At 47.8% G+C, this 12,553-nt stretch overlaps 1 protein-coding gene across 1 annotated transcript in view; it reads right to left on the bottom strand.

Moving 5' to 3' along the window:
* zgc:110158 (uncharacterized protein LOC553590 homolog) overlaps window positions 1-12,553 on the bottom strand; it is a 68,137-nt gene that overhangs the window by 19,783 nt on the left and 35,801 nt on the right. The gene's annotated exons all lie outside the window — the stretch shown is intronic.

The following is a 12,553-nucleotide window of genomic DNA, read 5'->3' as shown; positions in this document are numbered from 1 at the left end:
TGCGTGAATCTACAGCAAGGACTGCTGTCTTTTCTAGGTGTATAGTTATCTGCCCCTTCCTAACCATTTACACCTCTTTTCTAAATAGCGATAGCTAACTACCTTAAAATACCATTGCTGGTGATCTAAACAGCTATGATTCACTGAAGCATTTAATAAATGAAACTCTCATTTTATCAGCAGGTCTCTAGTAGTTTAATTCCCAGGGAGCAAAGATACTAATGAAAATGGGCATCTGTACTGTAAGGGGCTTTTGGATAAAAGCATCTGCTAAATGACTAAATAGCAAAAAATGGATCCGTTTCCCTTGACCCGGAGTCAGCCCTTTAAACTTCGCATGCACGCGCGCAGTCAACGTGCACATGTCCACACAACATTTTTGTACCATGCTGGTTAGCGTCATGGGTTACCATGCGTTGACCCAAACTTCCGCCGGAGTATACTTCAGTCACATCATACGTTAGTCTTCAAACATGAAGCACCACAAACACCCCTACCCCCACACACACACGCATGTTCATTCCTCTGCTGTATTGTATGTCGGTCATGTCAATAAGGCTCGCCTGAATTCGAAGAATGCGCCAAGCGGCATGGACCTTAGTGTCGGTTCCCTCTCGCAGACACATATGCAGATCGGTCAAACTGTGTGTCTTTACAGCACTGAACCTGTGTGAGTGAGTGAGTGCGCGCATCTGCATTTTATTGCCAGCATGCATCATGTGCACATCCATGTCCAATATGTGTGTGTCTTTGTGTGTGTGTGTGTGTGTGTATGTGTGTATGTGTGTATGTGTGTATGTGTGTATGTGTGTGTGTGTGTGTGTGTGTGTGTGTGTGTACACTGACAGCTCATAAGAAGTATTCTGGCTCTCTCCAGCCTGTCTCTGGATTGACCCCCCACTGACCCTCGCTCAGCCAATCAGAGCGCTGAGAGGCAACCGCATCATCACTGCGCTGCCTGCTGCTGATCCCTCACCCGCGGCTACTACAGCCAGCACTCCACAAAAACTGTCACACACACACACACACACACTCTCAGAGCTTACAGGGTGTCTGTGTGTCTGTGTGTCTGTCAAGAGTCATTGGATGGTGCATGCATGGGAGGAAATGGGTATGCTGCATGAAGTGTGTCCGTGTGTCCGTGTGTCCGTGTGTCCGTGTGTCCGTGTGTCCGTGTGTCCGTGTGTGTCATTGGATGGTGCATGCATGGGAGGAAATGGGTATGCTGCATGAAAAGTGTGTGGGTGTGTGTGTGTGTGTGTGTGTGTGTGTGTGTGTGTGTGTGTGTGTGTGTGTATGCGTAAGGGTCAATATGCAGGAAGACCCATGCCACCTCAGAGAGCAGTTCAGAAGAGTGACTCTGTGTGTGTGTGTGTGTGTGTGTGTGTGTGTGTGTGTGTCACACAAGCAATCTGCCAGCAAAGACTCTGCTCCGCTCAGGTGCTTCAGAGAGGGGCCTCTTTCTCCTTGTTGCCATGACAACCCCGACCTCAGCTCTGCCTCTCCAGTGCCATTAAAACCCTCAGGCCGTCAATCATCTGCCAGCAGGGCGAGCGAGAGAGAGAGAGAGAGAGAGGGAGGGAAGAGGGAAAAGAGAGGGAGAAGAGAAAGGGGAGGGAAGGAGAGAGAGATGGCGTAAGCATGATAGAGATAGAGAGGAGAGATAGAAAGGGAGCAAGAGAGAGAGAGAGAAATGGATAACACAAGAAAGAGAGGAAGTGATGGAGAGGAGGAGAGAAACAGATATGGGAAGGAGAGATAGATGGAGAGAGACATGGGAACAGGCAGAGAGATGGATAAAGACAACACATGTAGAAGGACCAAACAACACAGAGAGAGATAGAGAGAGAGAGGGGGAGAGCGAGAGAGAGAGAGAGAGAGAGAGAGAGAGGGGGGGGGGGGGGAGAGCGAGAGAGAGAGAGCTGTTTTCATGTTGGCCTTCAAGGCATCTTGGAGCCAGTCCTCACTTCACACCACCATCAGCTCATCAGGCCTTTTTACTCAACCAGCCCTCAACTTAACATAACCGCTCACCTTAAAACCAGTCCTCAACTTCAGGGTCCAAACACACACACACTCAACAACAGGGTCTAAAGACACACCATACAGGGTCTACAGACACACCATACAGGGTCTACACACACACACCATACAGGGTCTACACACACACCATACAGGGTCTACAGACACACCATACAGGGTCTACACACACACCATTCGGGGTCTACAGACACACCATACAGGGTCTACAGACACACCATACAGGGTCTACAGACACACCATACAGGGTCTACAGACACACCATACAGGGTCTACACACACACCATTCGGGGTCTACACACACAAAGTCAGCATCAGGGTCCAAACACACAGATCCACACTCTACAGAAGAGGGTCAACACACACAAACTCAACTACAGGGTCAAGACAGACAGACAGACAGACAGACAGACAGACAGACAGACAGACAGACAGACAGACAGACAGACCTCTGTTTCCCAGCTCACAGGGCTTCAAGAGCAGGAGAGCAGCTTGTGTTCAGCGGCGACAGAGAGAGACTTCAGAGAGAGCTTCATCTAAGGCTGCCTATCTAGCCTCAAAACTCTCCATCCTGCCTTCACCCATCCAGCACCGGCCCACAACCTCCGCACATCAGCACAGCTTAAGGGCAGGCTGTCAGCTATGTGTGTACAACTATGTGTGTGAACAAACCTTTGGGACTGTTCGTCTCGGGGTGGTGTGCTGGGTGCGCTGCTGCTGAAGCGCAAGACGCTGGACACACTGAACACACGTGCTCACCTCTCACTCCCTGATGGAGAATGAACAACCAAGCCATCCCAAAAGAAAGTGTGTGTGTCAGTGTGTTTACATGATGGTATAATTCGAATCTTTGCTTAGTCGGACTATGCTTTCTTTCGAGGGTAGGTGCTATTATCCCAATATACATGGCAGTGAATAAATCGAATCATTGGCCGAAAGCATGTCATATCCGATACGATAGGTGGCGCTGTTTTCATTACAACTAGTGGTGATACAGCCATTTCCGCTTGACCTCTTCACCACTACCAACAACAACAGTTGATTGAGCATGAATCGTGTCTGTTCATCGGTCCAGAAATGCGTGTTGCCTCTTGGGTTGTCCATCGCGTTGTTTGTTTGTTTCTGCTGGGCCAACGTGTTTATAAGTTACATTATTCAAAGGTGAAAGATAAAAGGCGAGAGAAACGCATGCACATTCACACACACACACGCGCGCAAATAATGGGTTACAGCCAAAACGCATTGCCCTTCTGCCAGTTGCATCAAATTGTTTTAGTACTTCTTCACTGTCGATTTCCAAATCTGTGTGAATATTCATGAGAGCAAGTCCAGTCAGTCTTTTGTCAGTCATCGTACTTCGTAAGATATGTCTTAAGACGCCCCATTGTACTGAATGACCGCTCAGCAGACGCTGTGGAAACGGGCAAATGTGCCGAACTTTCCAGGGCTTGATAAAGCTCACTGCATTTGGGCTGTAGCTCATTTAGCTGTTTCCAGCTCTATATCTGCATCGTCAACGCTGGGCATTAGTTGTCCGTACTCCGATTTTATAGTTTCCCCATTGTAATAAATATGCATTCATGATATTTTTCTATGACCGAGTTTGACAGGTATTGGTCAGGTAATAGCCGAGTGACAGCTGATTTGCTTTCTGATTTGACAGTACTTATTCGTGGGTTTTTTCAGCGCCAGATAACCGAACAGAACTTAACTCAGGCTTGCCTCACGGGTACAATACCAAATTTCATCATATTTGATAGAATGAAGGACAAATTAGTTGTGAATACTATGACCGAGTTTGACAGGTATTGGTCAGGTAATAGCCGAGTGACAGCTGATTTCACAAGCATTAACTTTAAACCAGAATATTTTAACGTGCCGGCATAGTCGCCCCGTAATGCCGTGCAGCGGGCGCATACTGTTATACTCTATGTCAGAGGTCTTCAACCGGGGGTCCGCGACCCCCAGGGGGTCCGTGGAGGTACTGCAGGGGGTCCGCCAAATTATTTCATCTGAAGCATTTTTTCCCTCTTGCAAAAATTAAAAACGTCCAATAGGCTACATAAACATAAACATAACGTAAAATTGCTTTCTATTCGTTAAAAATAATACATAGGCTACCCATGAGTCTTCACGCGATCATTTGATCACCATGGCAACATATGCACTTTTAGCTACATTTAGCTATCTGGTGCCAAAACACGTTACCTGCTTTAATCGTTTTGTAATTTCTCGGAACAAAAGCTCCACGTCAGACACCACTGATGGCGGTTCAGATGACCTACATTCAGAGGATGCCAACACCCCTTCCACGAACAGCCAAAAGCCAAACGGGAGAACACACGTAAATATTCAGAGAATTATCTGAAGTTTTTAATTACCTGTTTAAAATCTTTTTTGGGGGGGCCAGCAGACATTGATGAGACAATCAGCCAAAGTGTGCGAGCTAACTTTAAAAGCCTCTTATCAAGTTGCATTACGTGTCGCTCAGACCAAACAGCCGTACATAATTGCGGAAAGTTTAATATTGCCAGCAGCTATATTTGCAAAACAATGTTTGGGAAGGATGAGTACGTTAAAAAACTGAAAAGCATCCCAATGCTATTGATGAATTGGCAGCTGATGTGAGGGCACTACTAGTCGCAAAACTCCCAAAGGCAGATTATTTTGCACTATAATTAGTTGAATCCACCGATGTGTCAAACGACGCTCAGCTTTTAGCTTTTTTGTGATTTGTCGACCAAAATGAGATGCAGGAGGAATATCTATTCTGTAAGCAGCTCTGGACGTAAAACAAGTTCAGAGATTTTCAAAGTGATAGAACTATTTTTTCCGTGAACATGACATACCCTGGCCAAAATGTGTCGCGATGTGCACAGGCGGTGCAAGAGCCGTATGACGCACTGCATGCTTCATAGGGAGAATCTTGTTGCCAAAGACATGAGTGATGAATTCTCAAACGTCAGATCTCTCACTAGGTATGAGATATTTCATCCATACTTAAGCTTCTCAAGCTACTCAATTCTTTGTCCCTCCCTAATTGAATACAGAGTGATGGCTAACTGTAAGGGAGAAAAAATTTCAATAATAAACAGAATAAATTTAAACGAGTTGTGTGTCACAGATGATTTGCAATTATGTTCAAACAAGTGTAGGGGAGTGTGTGTGTGTGTGTGTGTGTGTGACTGACACTTAGTTCCAAATAAAATGTATGAATATCAGGCCCAAATTTGGGGCGGCGGGGGTGGGGGTCCCTGCTCAGTGTCTCTCTCAGCCAAGGGGTCCTTGGGCTGAAAAAGGTTGAAGACCCCTGCTCTATGTGATGCACTAGCTCAACGACGTTCCCTATATGTTCCTTACCGTTCTAATTACATGTCGTTGTTCTGTGTTGGGACAGAGCTTATACAGGTGGGTGACGGTAGCACAGTCTGTTCGTGGTAACTTGCACCAGGGCATAAAGCCCGTGCCATTGTGACAGTGTGTTGTGTTTTAGTGTTTAATAAAAAGCCATAACAAATGTACCGCGCTTCCGTGATTTGTTACAATATAATGGTCTTGCTTCTATAATGTATAAACACGTAGGTTACAGGTTGGGTGTGGCAGAGAGAGAGAGGGAGAGCGATGATGCACACGGATATATCAGATTTAGCGACCGGAGCAAAGTTATGTTGCTGTAACGTTGAACTCTTTGCAATCAATAAATACAGTACTTAATAGGCTAATTGATACAATATCTCCTCGTTTGAGTGTGGTTGTTTGAGTGCAATGGGAGTGTATGATCGTTATTGTCTATAAAGCAGTGTTTCTCAAACTTTTTCAGACCAAGGACCACTTAGCCAATAAAAAAAAATTCGCGGACCATTTAACTAAATATCCCCGGAACAACATGCCTCCTACCCAAGACCTGGCGCCAGACAATTGTTAGCGCACACATGATTTTCGCGGGTGGGCTCTCCTTTTGTACGTACCAGTAGGCTAGTTATAGATATGACAATGCGCAAGGCAAAGCATCTGGAACCCTGCTCCATGCGTGACTTGGTTATGTTACAAACTATAGTTCGCTCACAGCCTCATACTCCCATCACACACTCAGACAGACATCACAAAACACAACGATGCGCATACTGACCGCAGTATTTCACTACCAACAGTAGGCTAGCCCACTGGCATTAATACAGCCATCCTAGTAGTCAACTTTTCATAATTAAGAGCTGTCATTATCCAACGTCACACAACACAGAATATAGCCTAGTTATCATCTTGCTGTCTCAGCGGGAGAAAAACACAGTGTTTTGAATGCAACTCCGCGGCGAGATAATTCCCAATGAGGCTGAACCACTTTCTCCTTGTCTATGTTAGAGGCTTTCTCATTTAATTTTCTTTTCATAGTTCCTGTCTTAAGCCACCAATCCATGACCTTGTTAATAGATTAGGCAACTCTTTATTAGATTAGGCTACTACTGGCTGTGTTCTCTTCGTTCTGAGTTGTATGTTAGAAATGTCGCAATAATTTACTTGTGGCCGTCGCGGACCACACTTCATCATATTTGATAGAATGAAGAACAAATTAGTTGTGAATACTATCACCGAGTTTGAAAGGTATTTGGTCAGGTAACAGCCCTTTGACAGCTGATTTGCTTTCTGATTTGACAGTACTGCTGTGTGTTTTAAGCAAATAAAATGTGGACTGTTTACAAGCGGGCACCTGCTATCGTTGATTATACAGTAAATACGTTGTGAAATGAAACAAAAACACATCACAGTTAAAGATGTATTAGTATTGATTGATTCACATCGATATGAATGGATGACATGACTAACAAGTGGTGGGAAATTAATATGAAAGTATTTGTTCGGTGAATTAGCGCGTTCTGTCCAAACAGTCGCAGTCAACGTTTTTGTCAACACTGGCACCACATAAGTATCGTAATTTGAACGTCCTTATACGTTTTTAAGGAGGGGTTGTAAAGGTACTCATATCTTCGGACCTCTTCTGTTATGTTTGTTCATAGTCAACAAGAATAAGCTTGTGAGACAGTCTGCAGGATATTCATAAATAAACGTGTCATTAGTATGAACAGTTGAGACAACGTATCGTCTCTTTCGTCTTCCCGGTCACGACCTGGCAGGGAGGGAGGGAGGAGGGCGGCGGGATCTCAAGCATGCACAAAGACGTAAAGTCCAGTTCCTTATCCAATTCACCGTTACATGCCGCAATAGTCGAACTATCAACTGGATCGGATCGAGTTATCCAGGGGTGTTAGTCCGACTATGTGCGGTCCGACTACGATCCGACTAAGGTGCTTACATGAAACGGATAATGCGATTTCAGTCCGACTAAGGCAGTTATTCGAATCCATGTAACCACGGTCTGTGTGTGCTGGGCCCGTTGCTGCTTAAGCTGAACAAGCGCCATCACTGTCTCACCCTCCCCCTCCACATGAGCTCCTTGGCTGGGCCACGCAGTGGAAAGTATTTGTTAAGCTCCTTAATTTTGCCACTCTTTCAAACAACCTCGCCCCCCCCCCCCCCACCGCCCGCCCGCCCCGATCAAACTGCAAATTGTCAAGAATTCACAGACTTTGCTACTAGAGTAAGTTACACTTTCCTTGTCGAAGCATGTCAACCCACTTCCTCCCTCCCACTGAAATACTAGTTCTTCCGCTTAACCGCATTTGTGTGTGTGTGTATTATTCTATTCTACTCTGTTGTGAGGGAAACAAACAAAAACAAAAACGGCAAGAGTAAACCATGCAGTCTTGTCCTCGTCAAGCGACTCGCCTGTCCAGAGGGAGCATGTTGGGCCAAACTGTCAGCCTCCATTTCAGCCCTTCAGCTGGGCCTGCGTCTGGAGGCCAACCAGTAAAAACACTTCTTTCATAAACTTGTCATTGGATCGACTGCAGGATGGACACTGATTACAAGCCCACTGCATCATCAATCACTGCAAATATTTAAATGAACCACTTCCAGAGGCCCCGCTAAATCATCAGGGACTGTGAGTCGTTACGCCAGGCCAAACAATAAAACCTGATCTGCCTTCATAAGCAGTGCCACAGGAGGAAAAGAGGGAGAGAGAGAGAGAGAGAGAGAGAGAGAGAGAGAGAGAGAGAGAGAGCGCACAAGGGGGACGGCAAGGGAATGAGAGGAGAGGGAAAAATGATGAGAGAGAGAGAGAGAGAGAGAGAGAGAGAGAAATACAGACAGATAGAGAGAGGGAGGGAAAGGAAATGATAGAGAGGAGATGGTGGACAGGAGAGAACTGGGGGAATGGAGAGAGAAAGAGAGAGAGAGAGAGAACTACAGAGAGAAGGAGAGAGTGGGACAGGGAGGGCATCTATAGCAGAGAGGACTACAGAGAGATATAGGGGACAGGGAGGGCATCTATATCTATGGGCAACTCCAATCTAAAGGGCAGGAAAGGTGAAACAGACAATCCTGTCAGAGTGGCGCAGCGAGCGGTTTCACTCATTCATTCCATCCCCCTTGGCCTCCCTCCCTCCATCTGTCTCCCTCCCCCTCCCCCTCCCCCTCACCCTCCCCCTCACCCTCACCCTCACGCTGCCTTCAGTCTGTCCAGTGGCGCGGTCTGCGGCGCCTCTCTCCTCCTCTGCTAGCCCTGCTGTGAGCGTAGTGTGCTCCTTACTCTCTAAAGATTAGCAGCGCAAGCCTGTGTGCATAATCAACACTGCTGCCACACAGATGCTCCTTTTAATCAATGGAGGACTCAGGCAGGGGGTAACGTCAGGGGAGGAGGGAGGGATCATGTAGCACGAGCTCTCACAGCGAGTCGAAGACGGGGAAAGACCCCCATCCCCACCACCTTCCCCCCTTGAGTGATCAGACTGTTTGGGCTACACACCTCTGCACACACTCTCTCTGTAGCAACTGTGTCAATCAGGCCAATTAATTATTCTGTGTGTGTGTGTGTGTGTGTGTGTGTGTGTGTGTGCCATCTGAGGGAAACCTGGGGGGAGAGGATGATTTCAGCGGGAGGGAATCACCGGCACATGGGCAGGCATTGCCTGTGTGTGTGTGTGTGTGTGTGTGTGTGTGCCAAAGCCGGAATGCGTGGGTGCATGAGGAGCTGTGCATTAGTCACGTTCCTTCAAAACTTCTCTCGATCGTGTTTTAACAACTTTTTGGAGTGGAAGAGTTCAAGAATCCCAATGATCCCAGAGCGCTGCAAGCCATCTTCCCCCACACAGCGGGCACTAATGCCAGCCTCACGCCAGCTTCCCCGGCAGGGGGTAGGGGTACGTTTAGCCACAGGAGTAAGCATGCCACGGCCAACCAACACAGAGGAGGGACGTTTGAATCCCCAGGGGTTTTAAACAAGCCCCCATAGCACAAATTCTTCACTCTCTCTCTCTCACCATCTCTCTAAAGAGCCCACCTGAAACCTGCTCTTAAAGAGAGGAAGTAGTTAGACTAACGCTCCATTCATCTACGGCAGTGGAGACCAGGGCTTGGAATCACACCTGCATAACACACAAAAACACAGTCACACACCTGTGTGTACACGCACGCACGCGCACACACACACACACACACACACACACACACACACACACACACACACACACACACACAGGGAGGCTCAACTGAGCTTAACCTTACAAACACCCCAACGCTAAGAATGATGACCGAGGCCGTGCCCCACAGCGCTGTCGTCCAGATCATTAACACGAACACGGTGTCCGTTCTGTAAACATAACTCTTACCCCCTACACACACACACACAGGAGTGGTAGCAGCTGTGACCTTCTGCCGCCTGCACCATAGCACACCATCCCCAAGACAAGCATAAACACGGCACCACACACACACACACAGGACACACCCACACACATACACACACACCACTGTATGACCACGTACCAGAGAATACATAACAAGTAAAAACTGCTGCTATATGCAGCTCTCTCCTTCTCCCTGACCAGGGGCCACTGGCCACCGATCACTGGGAAAAAGAGGCTAATAAGATGCACACTCAATCTTGCCCTCTTACACACACACACACACACACACACACACACACACACACACACACACACACACACACACACACACACACCTGAGACTGAGCCCCCCCTTGGCCCTGTGTGCGGCCCAGCAGCCTTTCATTAGGGCAGTGACAGCCCCATGGGGAGAGTACGGTGTCGCGGACCTCCCCGAAACAAAGGCAGCCGCACAGGGGAACGGCTGCCAGGACAGGGCCGCTAATTGGAGATAATTAATGCCATTAATTAGGTACTGGAGGAAGAGGAGAGGAGGGGAAGAGGAGAAGGGGGGGGAACACCGGAGTTCTGGGGAGGAGCAGAGAGAGAGAGAGAGAGCGAGAGAGAGAGACAGAGGAAGAGGAAGAGAGCAAAGGATAAAGGGGAAGAAAGAGGGAGAGATATGCAGGTTGTTTTAGAGATCTCTTTATCTGCCATCACCAGAGAGGAACCCACAGGCCCCCCCCCCCCCCCCCCCCCACACACACACACAGTGTGTCAACACACCAATCATAGCAGGGCATGGTCATAGAAAAAATGTGTATGGCGTGCCACACGCACACACATGCAGTAAGAAAGACTACAAAGTGTGTGAAAGCAAATGTAGCACTGGTGTGGTTTCATAAGGAATGAGTACAGAAACACAGTACAGACACACACACACACACAGAGAGAGACACACACACACACGTACACAGAGACAGACACACGCACGCAGACACACGCACGCACACAGACACAGAGACACACGCACACAGACACAGAGACACACGCACACAGACAGAGAGACACACGCACACAGACAGAGACAGACACACACACACACACGCGCACACAGAGACACGTCAAACCTACACAGAGACACGCACACACACACACAAAGACAAAGACACACAGACACACAGCCACACACGCACAGAGACACGCACACAGACACACGCACACACACACACACACAGAGACACGCAAGCACAGACACACGCACACACACTAAAAAAACAAAAACACCAGCTCACAGGATTCGTGTTTCTCTGAATCAACTGGTAGGGCAAGGTGCAAGCAACAACAAAGTATGTATAGGCTCCATTTCCAGTATAAATCACATACCTATAAAGTCCATACTTTGCCTGTAATGCAAGTCACTTTGTACAGTGTTCAGATATCATTTTAAATCAGTATGGATGCTTCCTTGGATTGTATGCAAACAAGTCGCTTTGGATAAACATGTCTCCAAAACGAGCACTGATTGTGTGGCCGAGGCCTGAGCAGACAGAGAAGTAACCAAGAACTGGACACTAAGCACACACACTAGACACAATCAAATCTCCTCCTTAAGAATCCGCACGCCCACGGCCCTGGCCACTCTGACTCGGACGAGACCTTATGTGTGTCCGAGGCCACTTCCTTTTGGACTGTACACGGCAAGTTAAGACAGAAGCTTCAGACTGCTGTAAGTAAACTGCTAATGGGAACTTGCCCGCCTCCCACTCTACGTGTGACAGCGGAGACTGGGGAAGAGCTCCTGTGTGCTAAGCGTCTGTGCTCAAACTTAGCCGGGAGATTTGGATAATAAAAGTGTCTGTGAGGGTAGGACCTCCCGTGGGGCTTATTAAAAATGAAAAGAATTTCTGGCAGCCTCGGCACAAATAACTTTCCTTCTCTCTCCCCCTCCCGCTCCATCTCTCTATTGTCCCTCCCGACCGCCACCTTCTTCTCTCCTCGCTGACTTCCACTTCTTCCGTTCGCTCGTACTTTCTCTCTTGCTGTTGCTCTGTCGTTCATTTTCTCTGTTCTGAGCAAGTGGAGGATGAGGAGCTTAGATGTTCTTCCTCCTCTGCGAAATAAAAAAGGTTGAGTTTTTCTCCCTCCCTCCTAAACCTTGTGTTGGACTCACAGGCGGAATGTGATGTATGTATTATTTATGGGCAGATAGATTTCAGATGCCGGAGCGCGAGTTACGCCTGTTCCTCAGTGTCACTAACATGAGCAGGGTGCGACAGTCAACTGGAAACACACGGGCACACGGACTTGCACGCACGGACACGCACACGCACACGCACACACACACACACGTAAAGACAAACATTTTCATACACACTAGCCCACACACACACACACACACACACGTACGTACAACACATACCCGAACAGGCCTGCCCCCTCCACATACACACACACAGCCTGCATGTTTTCACTTTAGGCTGGCTTGGTGAGACACACAACATGGCTGGCCTTTACAACCTCTACAGAGCGAGAGAGAGAGAGAGAGAGAGGCGGTTAGAGAGGGGGGCCCAGGGGAAGTGTTTGGTGAGCCAGAGAAGAGAGAAAGGGGGAGAGGGAGAGCATGAGCAAGAGAGAGAGAGAAAAGGAGAGGAAACATAGACAAGGGGGAAGGGGGAGAAGAAGGGAAAGAAAAGGACTGCTTCGGTTAAACACAAGCCTTCTGACCCACACTAATATACACACACCCACACACTTACACATGTACACACAAACACACACCCACACTGGGA

This window comes from Clupea harengus, chromosome 22 (assembly GCF_900700415.2).
Source record: "Clupea harengus chromosome 22, Ch_v2.0.2, whole genome shotgun sequence".
In the NCBI taxonomy this organism is placed as follows: domain Eukaryota; kingdom Metazoa; phylum Chordata; class Actinopteri; order Clupeiformes; family Clupeidae; genus Clupea; species Clupea harengus.
The sequence above is the reverse complement of the archived record's forward strand: the minus strand, read 5'-3'. Positions and strand labels throughout refer to the sequence as shown.